General features: G+C 28.1%; 1 long non-coding RNA gene across 2 annotated transcripts; it reads left to right on the top strand.

The window, feature by feature from the left end:
* The first annotated feature begins 4,235 nt into the window (after window positions 1-4,235).
* Window positions 4,236-9,214, top strand: LOC130967989 (uncharacterized). 2 transcript variants are annotated; one of them, XR_009081475.1, is made up of 7 exons: window positions 4,236-4,474; window positions 4,575-4,705; window positions 4,842-4,933; window positions 7,478-7,547; window positions 8,430-8,505; window positions 8,592-8,687; window positions 8,791-9,214. It is a non-coding gene; the product is annotated as an uncharacterized LOC130967989 (long non-coding RNA). The 2 variants fall into 2 exon arrangements; XR_009081476.1 differs by lacking the exon at window positions 4,842-4,933.
* Window positions 9,215-12,404: the final 3,190 nt, after the last annotated feature.

Here is a 12,404-nt window from a genome sequence, read left to right as displayed (position 1 = left end):
CTTAACAAGAAAGTAACAACCTTCAAATTTTTGAATCAATCACATTAATTGTTAGTAAAGTTTTCAAAATTTTGAAATAAAGATAAGAAAGAGATTTTGAAAATATTTTTAAATTTTCGAAAATCATAAGATAAAAATGAAAAAGATTTTATTTTTGAAAAAGATTTTGAAAATATAAGATTTTTAAAATTGAAAATTTGACTTGACTTATAAGAAATAGCTAAGTTTTAAAAATTTTTGACTAAGTCGACTCAAATTTTCGAATTTTTGAGAGAAATAAGGGGAAGATATTTTTTTTATTTTTGAATTTTTAATGAGAAGAGAGAAAAACACAAATATGATCCAAAGCATGAAAATTTTGGATCAAAACACTTAATGCATGCAAGAAAACTATGGATGTCAAGATGAACACCAAGAACACTTTGAATGTCAAGATGAACATCAAAACTTATTTTTGAAAGATTTTCAATAAAAGAAAACATGCAAGACACCAAACTTAGAAATTTTTAATGTTTAGACACTATGGATTAAAAAATGCAAATGAGAAACAACAAAAAGCACAAAACAAGAAAATATCAAGATCAAACAAGAAGACTTACCAAGAACAACTTGAAGATCATGAAGAACACATGCATGAATTTTCAAAAATTGCAAGAAAAAGGAAAACATGCAATTGACACCAAACTTAAAGCATGACACAAGACTCAAACAAGAACACAATATTTTTAGTTTTTATGATTTTATTGATTTTTTGTATTTTATTTTATTTTTTTCGAAAGCATATAGGAAAAATAAAATAAGAAATTCAAAAAATTTAATAAGAATTCCAGGAATCTTTGCAATGTTAGTCTAAAGCTTCGGTCCAGGAATTAGACATGGCTTAATAGCCAGCCAAGCTTTTTGGGAAAGCTTCTGTCCAAAACACTAGACATGGCCAATGGCCAGCCAAGCTTTAGCATATAAATCAGACATACAACAGCTGATACTTCATCCAACTTCATATACTGATAGGGGGAAGCCTCAATCCAATTGAATTAGGCATGGCTTTACAACCAGCCGAGCTTCAACATACTTCATGAAACACTAGAATTCATTCTAAAAAATTTAGAATAATTTTTCGAAAACAGAAGTAAAAATTTTTTTGAAAGATTTTTGAAAAATTTTTGAAAATAAAACAAAAAGAAAATTACCTAATCTGAGCAACCAGATGAACCGTCAGTTGTCCAAACTCGAACAATCCCCGGCAACGACACCAAAAACTTGGTGCACGAAATTGTGATCTCTAACAATGGCATTCAACTTGGTATGCGTATCTACTAACTCAGCACTTTCTTCATAACTCCGCACAACTAACCAGCAAGTGCACTGGGTCGTCCAAGTAATAAACCTTACGTGAGTAAGGGTCGAACCCACGGATATTGTTGGTATGAAGCAAGCTATGGTCATCTTGTATATCTCAGTTAGGTGGATTCAAATGGTTTATAATGGTTTTTGAAAGTAATAATAAGTAAAACATAAAATAAAGATAGAAATAGTTATGTAAATCATTGGTGGAAATTCAGATAAGTGTATGGAGATGCTTTGTCCCTGTTGAATCTCTGCAACATACTGCTTTCTTACTTTCAATCCTTCATACTCCTTTCCATGGCAAGCTGTATGTGGGGCATCACTATTGTCAATGGCTACTTCCCATCCTCTCAGTGAAAAAGGTCTAAATTCTCTTGTCACAGTACAGCTGATCATCTGTCGGTTCTCGATCATGTCGGAATAGAATCCATTGATTCTTTTGCGTTTGTCATCACGCCCAACAATCGCGAGTTTGAAGCTCGTCACAGTCATTCAATCCTTGAATCCTACTCGGAATACCACAGACAAGGTTTAGACCTTCCGGATTCTCAGGAATGGCCGCCAATAATTCTAGCTAATACCACGAAGATTCTGATCAAGGAATCCAAGAGATATGCGCTCGTTCTAAGGTAGAACGGAAGTGGTTGTCAATCACGCATTCATAAGAATGGATGATGTTCAGTGTCACGGATCATCACATCTATCAGGTTGAAGTGCAACGGATATCTTGGAACAAGAATAAGCTGAACTGAATAGAAAATAGTAGTAATTGCATTAAAACTCGAGGTACAGTAGAGCTCCACATCTTTAATATATGGTGTGTAGAAACTCCACCGTTGAAAATACATAAGTGATGAAGGTCCAGGCATGGCCGAATGGCCAGCCCCCATGAATGATCAAAAGATCGAATGGTCAAGAGACTATATTGTCAAAAGACACCTAGTACAATAGTAAAAAGTTCTATTTATACTAAACTAGTTACTAGGGTTTACAGAAATAAGTAATTGATGCAGAAATCCACTTTCGGGGCCCACTTGGTGTGTGCTTGGGCTGAGCTTGAGCTTTACACGTACAGAGGCTTCTCTTGGAGTTAAATACCAAGTTGTAACGTGTTTTTGGCGTTTAACTCTGGTTTATGACGTATTTCTGGCGTTTGACTCCAGAATGCAACATAGAACTGGCGTTGAACGCCAGTTTACGTCATCTAATCTCAAATAAAGTATGGACTATTATATATTGCTGAAAAGCCTTGGATGTCTACTTTCCAACGCCGTTGAGAGCGCGCCATTTGGAGTTCTGTAGCTCCAGAAAATCCATTTGGAGTGCAGGGAGGTCAGAATCCAACAGCATCAGCAGTCCTTTGTCAGCCTCCTTATCAGAGTTTTGCTCAGGTCCCTCAATTTCAGCCAGAAAATACCTGAAATAACAGAAAAATACATAAACTCATAATAAAGTCTAGAAATGTGAATTTTACATAAAAACTAATGAAAACATCCCTAAAAATAGCTAGATCCTACTAAAAACTACCTAAAAACAATGTCAAAAAGTGTATAAAGTATCTGCTCATTATGAGACTATTTTCATTATTAATATTTATATATTATATTGAAAGAATATAGTTTATGATATTTAATTTTTTATTATTTATTAAAAAAAAGCATAAATACTTAACGATATTTATTTTTTTAAATTCACTATGTATGCAATTTTATTCTTTTTTTTTTGACAAAAGTTTACTCATGATGGTAATTCTTCTATTGGTGTAAATACGAAAAATTATATTTTTATTTTTTGATATAATCGATATATCATTAATAATGAATAGTACATAACCGCTTATATTTTTAATCAAAGCATTTTGACGATAATTTCTATTTATAGATATTAATGGATGATTGTTTCTTTAAAAATAAAATGTATTATGATATTTTAGGTTATTTCATAATTAATAATAATACTTGATTATTTCTTTAAAAATAAATTACATTATGATTTTAGGTTATTTCACAATAATAATTAATGTTCATAATATTGAATTACTCTAAATTTTTTATCTTCTATCGTTAGTAGTTAATCCCAAATTAAAAAGATTATGTTGAATTGTTGAATAGTCCAAGTATAACCGGAGTTAATTTAGTTTATTTGTTTATTAATATAATTGAATGAAAGCATAAATGATAAATAAGACAAGCAAATAATTAAAAAAATAGAATATTAGTAATTACTTAAAATAGATAACAAAATAAGTTATAGGGTATTACTTTATTTAAATTATTAATAATTAAAAGAATAAAATATCAGTAATTATTTTTAAAATAGACATTAAATTTAGTTTTATGGTACTAATTAATTTGAGTTGTTAATAAAATTTTATAATTTTAAATTTAATCTACTCAATTTATGTAATTTATTTTATTCTACTTTAACAAAAAATTGAGACGTGCATTTTTAATTATTTATTTAGAAAGTATAACGAAATGAGTTATATCAATTAAAATTAATTATCGATAATTAATATCAATTAATTGATTGTATTAATTTGTAAGATCACTACTAGAAAATTAGTTATTACAGATGAATATTTCCGACAAATTTTATCCTACAGAAATACAGACAGAATTTTAAAGGGATTCTTTTGTCGAAAAACAAAAAAAATGAATTAACATAAATTACCGACGAAAAATAGAATCAATCAATAATTATGTCAGTAAAATTAATTTTTTTGTAAAAAATAATTATAGATGAAAAATTTATCTATAATTAAACAAACAAAATACTATATTTTATTAAATTACTACAAACAAAAAATCCATATGTAATTTCAAATTTTCCGTCAGAAATATTGATTTAAATCCAACTCTCCTTCCATCCTCTCGAGCTCCACACTCCAAAAGAAAGCTTCACAGTCATCTTCACAGTCATCTTCCTCTCCATTCACACTCCAAACCTTTCTCCTCAGCGCCTTCATCCACCGCATTCTTCCATCATTAACACCTTTGAGACTTCCATCACTCTCGTCGTCAATCATCGCTGTTCCCATGCTGTCCCTTCCCTTCCCCTCTTTTACGAGGACAAACCCTAATCCTCCTTCAGCGATTTTTTCTTCCCTTCAAACCTAACACCGATGGTGAGTATTTGAATTTTCTACTATATTTTCTTCCAGTTTTTGATACAATGAAATTCCATTATTACAATGTATTTTTCTACTGTATTTTCTTTTTCTCTAGGTTTTACAAGAATCACATTATCAGTATGGGCCACAACAATGCTTAGTTTATATACAAAGGTTCAAGTAAATATTCTAGGAAGACATCTATATATTGATACTGCACAAAGATTTGAAAGCTCTAGCACAATGGTGAGAACAACTTTTTTTTCCATCATTTTCCCCCTTTTTAGAGTTTATTTGTTTATGACTCTTATTATGTTGAGTATAATTGGGATGCTTTGGATATATAAGGAGTTTAAAGGAAACCATATATCACTCTTTATAGGTCCTCTCCTGAATGGAGTGCAAGTGACAGCACAAAATCCTGAGAAAGGTGGAACATTTGTGACTAATAGAGAGCGAATATGTCATATAAAGGTTATAGTCTATAGTTGAGGCTTTAGAATTTTCCTTGCATTTTGCTTGGTTCACAGATGCTGTGAAATAATTAGCTGTTGTTATTTGTTAGCTATCATTTTGGTGCTATGGATTTTCTATTTTATCTTGAGATTATGTTTAGGTGATGAACTTAATTCCTGGGAAAGGTGAGAAAATGTTTAAAAAATTGGAATAGTTTCTCTAGTTAAAATTTAGGTGTTTGCTACTCTGTTTATTAAATCAGTGCACAGGTCAATTCAACTAATTGACTTATTGTTCTTTTTTGCAATTGAACTAATCTGTCATGTCAGAGTTGTTTGCGTCAGTTGACCTGTTCTGTTAGTTACAGATTAGAATGGAACCAAATAAAAATGGCACATTATAAGGGTTTAGGTAGAAGGTCCAAATCAGTGGTGTGTTGCAACATGGGTTAAAGAAATTTATCTGCAATACTGTTGAATTTCCCAGCCGACTTTGCTAAATCACATGTAATTTATTTAGCACTTGTAATTTTTTGTCTTGATAGAGTCATCAAATGTAAGAAAATCTCTGGTCCTCTGGTCATGTGCCTCTGGTCCTCCTCCTTCAACTATATCTATTTTGGAAACATATAAGGAAATCTGTTTATGCAGAAAAAAGTTATATTGATAGCTAAGATAGTGGTATAGATCTTAGTACAGGTTTACACTAATAATAATTTCCATTAAATTTGCACAATTGGATTATCTATAGTGTATGCTTTGATTTACCTTGAATTATGACTCCACTAGGTAGCTTCAAAGTCCTAGATGCTTCACATAAAGAACAATAAATCACATATCACAATACATTAACAATTTTTGTCATTTCACACAAACAAGAAATTAAGAATCAATATGAAGAGAGACAAAAACTTTATAACTTCAGGTTCCTTCATTTCTGGCATAATTTAGCGCAGCAAAAGCAAGAGAAGCTTTATAAATCAAATGGTTAATACCCAGAAAATGCATAACTAGCCTTCTGAAAAATCTTCTCTCTATTATTGCTCTGAGACTATTATATTCTAAGCCTTTAAGTACAGCACATTTGAGATTTGCATTCTCCATGCACCTGGAATTTTTTTTATAAAGTTTGAAGCAACTAAACATTAACTGTATCCAAAGGACAAAGCTTATCATGTTTGCTTTTTTTTCTTTTTTCTTTTTTTTTTTTATTATTTCTTATCTGTATACCTGTATACCTGGATTTTGGCCTCTACTATGGAGGGATAGATAAGGTGCACTCAGGTGAGTTTTTGTATACTACTACACCACCAACAACTAAATAATGGTGATGCTGATGATGATGCTTTTTCTAACCATTCATTCCTTTGGAGTTGGAATTTTTAATTCACCTTGCAGGCCCTAAATCCCTCATACACTATGCCAAGTTTCATAATTATCAGTACAAGTATCCTTGTTTTTGTTTACATCATATATATATATACTATAATATCAGAGAAAGTATTTTTAGTGCCATTTTTTGTAGTCTAATTAATAGCACTTTGATCCGGCCCTCTCCCTTAAAGAATACCAATAATATCGAATAAGATACCTACTTATGATTTCTATTCTTGTGATATATATTTGTACTAGTACTATATTATGATGATTCTTACTTATGATAAAGTACTATATTGTAAACTATATACGTATACTTTTTTGTTCATATTAAGTTAAATCTATAATAAATGCATAGATATTTGTATGGTTTGGTGTAGAGCTTAGTTACCATCCAACAATATTGTGTGTGTCTCTCTGTATATATATAAAAAATGTTAGGAGTCATTTATTTTTAGTCATTATTTAGTTATTAATTTAATAATTTAATAATATATCATAGTTTCTTATATGTCAAGACTGCTAGCATTCCTTTGCATATAAATTAGTTGTGTTCCCAACATAGAGACTTGGGGTCAATATTTGTAAATTGTGATTGGGAAAAAGAAATTTTCAAAAATATTTATTTGACTTACCACTATTTCATACTTGATGGGCATAACACAATAATAATAACAATTAATAAGAGTTATATTAAATAATAAAAGGGTTTTTTCCTTTCCTCAAAATACCAGAGCACTTTCCTTGTATGTTATGTTCCACTAGGTTGAGAGAGCATAGGGGGAAGCATAAACATATATAAGTAAGATAGATAGATAGATAGATAGGGGCAGGGGGCAGGGGGCAGGGACAGTGCACAGAGGTTGTACATGAGATAAAATAAAAATTTATATGCAAAGCTAGTTTAACCGAACCATATGAGTTGTAAACTTGTAATTTTAAGGGTTATCATGGTGCATGGTTATCGTGGTGCAAGGTGTATATCTCTTCTCTGGTCTAATTTTTTGCAGAGATAAGATTCTAAACAAAGGGACCAAAACATTTTTTTTCTTATGCATGCAAATTTTCCCAAAACATATGGCAATTGGCAGTAGGGCTCTCCATTAATGCTCATCATTTTTCTTGAGGAAAATCTAGAATTGAGTTTATATTAAGAATTGACTAATTTTTACCACTTTTCTTTCAGATAAGAGAGATTCGCCAGAAATATGATATGGTGACCTACCTGTTGGAGTATATTGACTATCCTGACCAAAGTATGTCTTTTCGGAGTTAAAACTAAACTTATTGCACGTTCATATGCTGTGGAGCATAAGTACTTTTTATTTTTATATTCTTAAGTTGCACTTCATTTCTTTTCCGATGGTCAAACTCTAATTTATTTGCTATAACTTTTGGTCATGTTGAATTTTGTCCTAATCCTTCCAAAAAATTCAAGTTCATCTCCCAGATTTACTGAAAGTCCATGTTTTGAACCTTCTATGTGATCTTTGTCTATCTTCTAATGGTATTATCCAATGAACAAATTTTACACTGAACTTTTAGCCTTTGCCTACTCCTTTTCTTCTTCAAAGAAAAATTATCCATATAATTGTAGGTACTTTAGTAGTGCAAATATCATAATTAGTATATCCAACTTATGCCCGAATTCTCCTTATAGATTGATCTGCTGTCAGTTCCTTATAGATTGTCATAATTGTAGGTACTTTAGTAGTTTCCTTTATTTTGTTAAGTTTCTCTCTTTTGTTCTTCGCTTTTGAGGATTTTTTTTCTGTCCTCCAGTACACATCTTTTGCTTTCTAATAAATTTCTTTTTGTTAAGAAGTTGTGGGCTCAGTTATTCATAGGAAAAATGATGTTTCTGAAAAGGAGAAAGCAAGGATCTATGAGACTATGTAGGGTTTGAAACTAGTGGCACAGTTTTAATAGTCATTTGTTTGCTGTGAAAAAGCAACAATGACGCGTTTGAAATCATTGTATTGCATCTCTATGGTTTAAAACGCATGTTGATTCTTGTTTGCAACAACTCACCCGAAAGATCTGTATAAATTTTCATTAACAATGAAAACGATGTGCAAAGATGTGTTCTGTTGGACTTCATCCTACTTTTAATATTTATGTTTGATTGTTTCTATCAGTTTGTTGCAGCCACCCAACCCATCAATGCTTTGGCATTTGTATTTTTGCAAACTATAATCTCTCTCTTTACGTGAGGTATTTCGTTATGCCCTCTTTGTGTTTGATTAAATACAGCATTCTTTTTTCATTTTGTTCTTACATTCATCTGCTTTATTTTGCAGATGGTTATTACAACCCTGGGTGATCTGCATAGGCTCTATCCGGGGATCATATTGCAAAATAAGGTTTTGAGGATTAAGGATAAGTCTATTGATCAGGTTCAAACATCCCTTTGAATATCAATTTTTGTTCCTAATTGTGATTCATTAAATCTTAGTCTCCCTAAATATGAATGTAACTAATTTTATTTTTTTCCCTCAGACTCTAGCCTACTTTTGTGAGGTTTTGAAGTCTATTGAGGGTGTTCTTCCAGAACCCATGAAATACACTGCCAGAACTAGAGAGAATAGTCCAAGATCTTCTGGTACGTCACCGCTTAGGACTCTCAGAATTCAGTCTTTGGAAAAGCTGAATCCAATTAATTTGAAGCACTTGTCTTTCCATATGTCACCACCCCACAAGGCAACTCAAAACAAGAAGATTAATGAGGAACTAGACAGAGAAATGGAAGTGAATCACAAAGATGGAAAAGCTGAAAAGGATGACACACCAGAGTCATAGCTGATAATTTTAGTATGGTTGAACAATATATTGAGAATTATAGTTGATTATCCATACACTTTGTTTATGTTTTGAATTATATTGACTTGCTTGATTATAGTACTTTTCTTAGTTTGATAATACGATGAATTTGTTTATTTTTTGAAATATTATAAATATTTGAATACAAATTAGATACAAATATGTATTAAATTTATATTTATTTTATATGAAAACAAGTTTATTTTGTAATTAAAAAAAAATTATTTTACCTTACTGACGGATTTACAGGCGGATTTTCTGTCTGTAATTAGAGTGTGAGATGATTTTTCAAAGTTCAAATTACAGATAGAAAATCTGTCGAAAAATCCGTCTGTAATTACATACAGAAAATTCGTCTGAAAATCTGTCTGTAATTATAGACAGAAAATCCGTTTGAAAATTCATTTGTAATTACAAACGGAAAATCCGTCTGAAAATCCGTCTGTAATTAAAGACGAAAAATCCGTCGGAAAATTCGTCGCCTTTGGAAAATGGATCGAGAATTTACAAAGGAAAAATCCGTCGGTAACTGGTAAAAATCCATTGGTAATTTTCCGACGGAAAAAAAATCCGTCAGTAAATAATTTCTGACAGGGCTTTTACAGAGGGACAAAATCCGTCGGTAACCAAAAATCCGTCTGTAATAAAGACTAAATCTGTCTATAAATCTGTCTGTATTAATCTATTTTCTAGTTGTGGATATATAACGTATAATAAATGTTGTGAAATTAATTATAATAAATTAATAATTAAAAAATAAAAAATTAAAATAGACTTTTTTATTGCTTTTTAATGACTACACGTTTTTATAATTTCACTTTCTCTTTATCTTTTCCTTTCACATTTATTTCTTTTAATTGATTGAACTAAATCAATTACACTAATTATTTGTATTAACTAATTTAATACTTTTTAATGGGTTATTATAATTGTGTCTTTACATCATAGGTTAAAAATATTATAAAAAATATTTTATAAAAATTGTTGAAAAATAAATATTTTTAAAATGTGTCCTTAAGATACAAATTAACTAAATTATTTTTCAATTTAATGTGTTTGATTTATTCAATTATATTAATTATAACTAATCAATTATGTAATTTGATTTGATTAGGATAAATATTTTATCATTTAATATTTTATTTGATTCATCAAATTACATTAATCATAACTTCAAATATTTAATTTAATTAGAGTAAATATTAATTTATTTTAAATTTTTTTATTCATTAAACCAAATTAATTATAACTAATTTATTATTTAATTTGATCGAGATAAATATTAAATTTTTTAATAAATAATATATAACGCAATGAAATAAATGACTCAATTAATTTAACTTATTATCTTATTATTTTATATATCTATTTTCTCCCTCTCTATTCTGTATTTCAAGTAAAATATTTATAATTTTTTATTTTTGTTTTCTTATCCTAATTTTGCTAATATTTTTGTATGATTTTGTTTTATATTAATTCTTTTTTTATTTATTTTGATTAATAATTATTAAGGGTATTATTATTTTTTTAAAGATAATTTAAATTTTTCGTAATATTTTTATAAAAGTTAATTAATAGGTTCTTCTTTAAAATATTTTTTTTGAAATTTTTTTAATAAGATTGTATTTTGATTTTTCTCTTTCATCCTTTGTATTAATTAAGTATATTAATCTTCTGTTACAATACATTTTTTATCTACTTCACACATTATCTTTTCTATCTTTTTTTACTTTTTTTTAATTTCTATTTTTACTTTATTTTTAATTATTTATTTTACTTTTACTTCTTATATATAGATTTATTATAATTCATCACAGGTTCTTTTTTAATTTAAGTAATTTTTTAGGTTATATTTTACTATTGATACTTTTATTTTGTTTAGTGTATTTTTTTTTAGTCTGTGTTTAATATAATAATCTGTAAACATCTATTTTATTATATAAAAATTAAATTTCTGCACTTAATAATAAAACTGTCGTGGCATGTTTCTGATGGTGTTTTTCGATTTATTTCTTTTAACTCATTAAATTCAATTTATTATTATAAATTAATTATATCATCTAATTGATTTGGTTAATTATTTAAATATCATACAATTTATTATAATTTTTATCAATCAATTAATTGTAATTCAAATTGAATGATTATTTTGTTATGAAATTATTATTTCCTAATCTATTCATGTGCAATGCATATATTAATTATAATCGCAAATTAAACTACTTTACATTAAATGACTTATATAATGGTCATCTTATGTATTATCATAAATGATGAATTGAATAAATCATTATTACTTTTGATTTAGAATTAAATGAGAATAAAACCAGAGATACTATTTTATTTGACTTTAGGGTTTAATGGGTGTTACACTCAAATATAAATAGTGACTTCCGAATTTTAGTCTCCAATACATCAAAGCCACATCCATAACTCTTTTTCCATAAAAGAAATTGCAATTCAACTCTATCAAGGATACAGAAGGTTTTCAAAGAACAAGGGAATGGTCTAAATTTGTACGAATTCTAGATGTTCAAACTTACAATTTTGTTTCAGTTGGTTGTCATTACGAGAATGACTCTAATCTATACATGTCTAAGGAGTAGAATAGATTAAATATTATTTAAGTAATTTATTTCTAATATTGGTATTTGATTAAATTAGTTTTAGAGAAATTTAAGTTGTTGACTCAATTTATATATTACGACTATTCCTTTTGAATATATTATTTTTACATTTTTAATATAAATTATTTTTCTAATTTTTAAGTTTATTTTCTTTCTTGGATATATGTATCACCTTTTTTTTCTCATTTTATATTTTAGATTAGTAATGTAATTATTAAGAAAAATGTATTTAAAAAAAGAAATATTAAAACATCACTATTTAAAAAAAGGAAAGATACGTGAAAAAAAGAAAACAAAAAATTAAAACATCACTATTAGAAAAAAAATAATGGAGCTGAGATTGAAGAATATATATGGATATAAAAAATAAAAAATTATTGCACGATTTTTAAATAAAAAAAATCATATATATAAAAAGAAACAATTATAACAAAAAATAATTAATATATGTGATTTAAATATTTTTAATAACCAGTAACATAAAGTTTAACAAAATACAATTCATATATTTTTTATTTATGTATATGTATATATATTAAGAAAAATTACCGTAATATATATATATATAATATATATATATATATATATATATATATATATAATTATTTAACAAAATTAATATATATCTATACATAAATAAAAAATTATTATAATTTTTAAAAATTA

This window comes from Arachis stenosperma, chromosome 3, assembly GCF_014773155.1.
Source record: "Arachis stenosperma cultivar V10309 chromosome 3, arast.V10309.gnm1.PFL2, whole genome shotgun sequence".
Lineage (NCBI taxonomy): Eukaryota > Viridiplantae > Streptophyta > Magnoliopsida > Fabales > Fabaceae > Arachis > Arachis stenosperma.
Note: the sequence above shows the minus strand (reverse complement) of the source record. Positions and strands in the feature narration are given on the sequence as shown.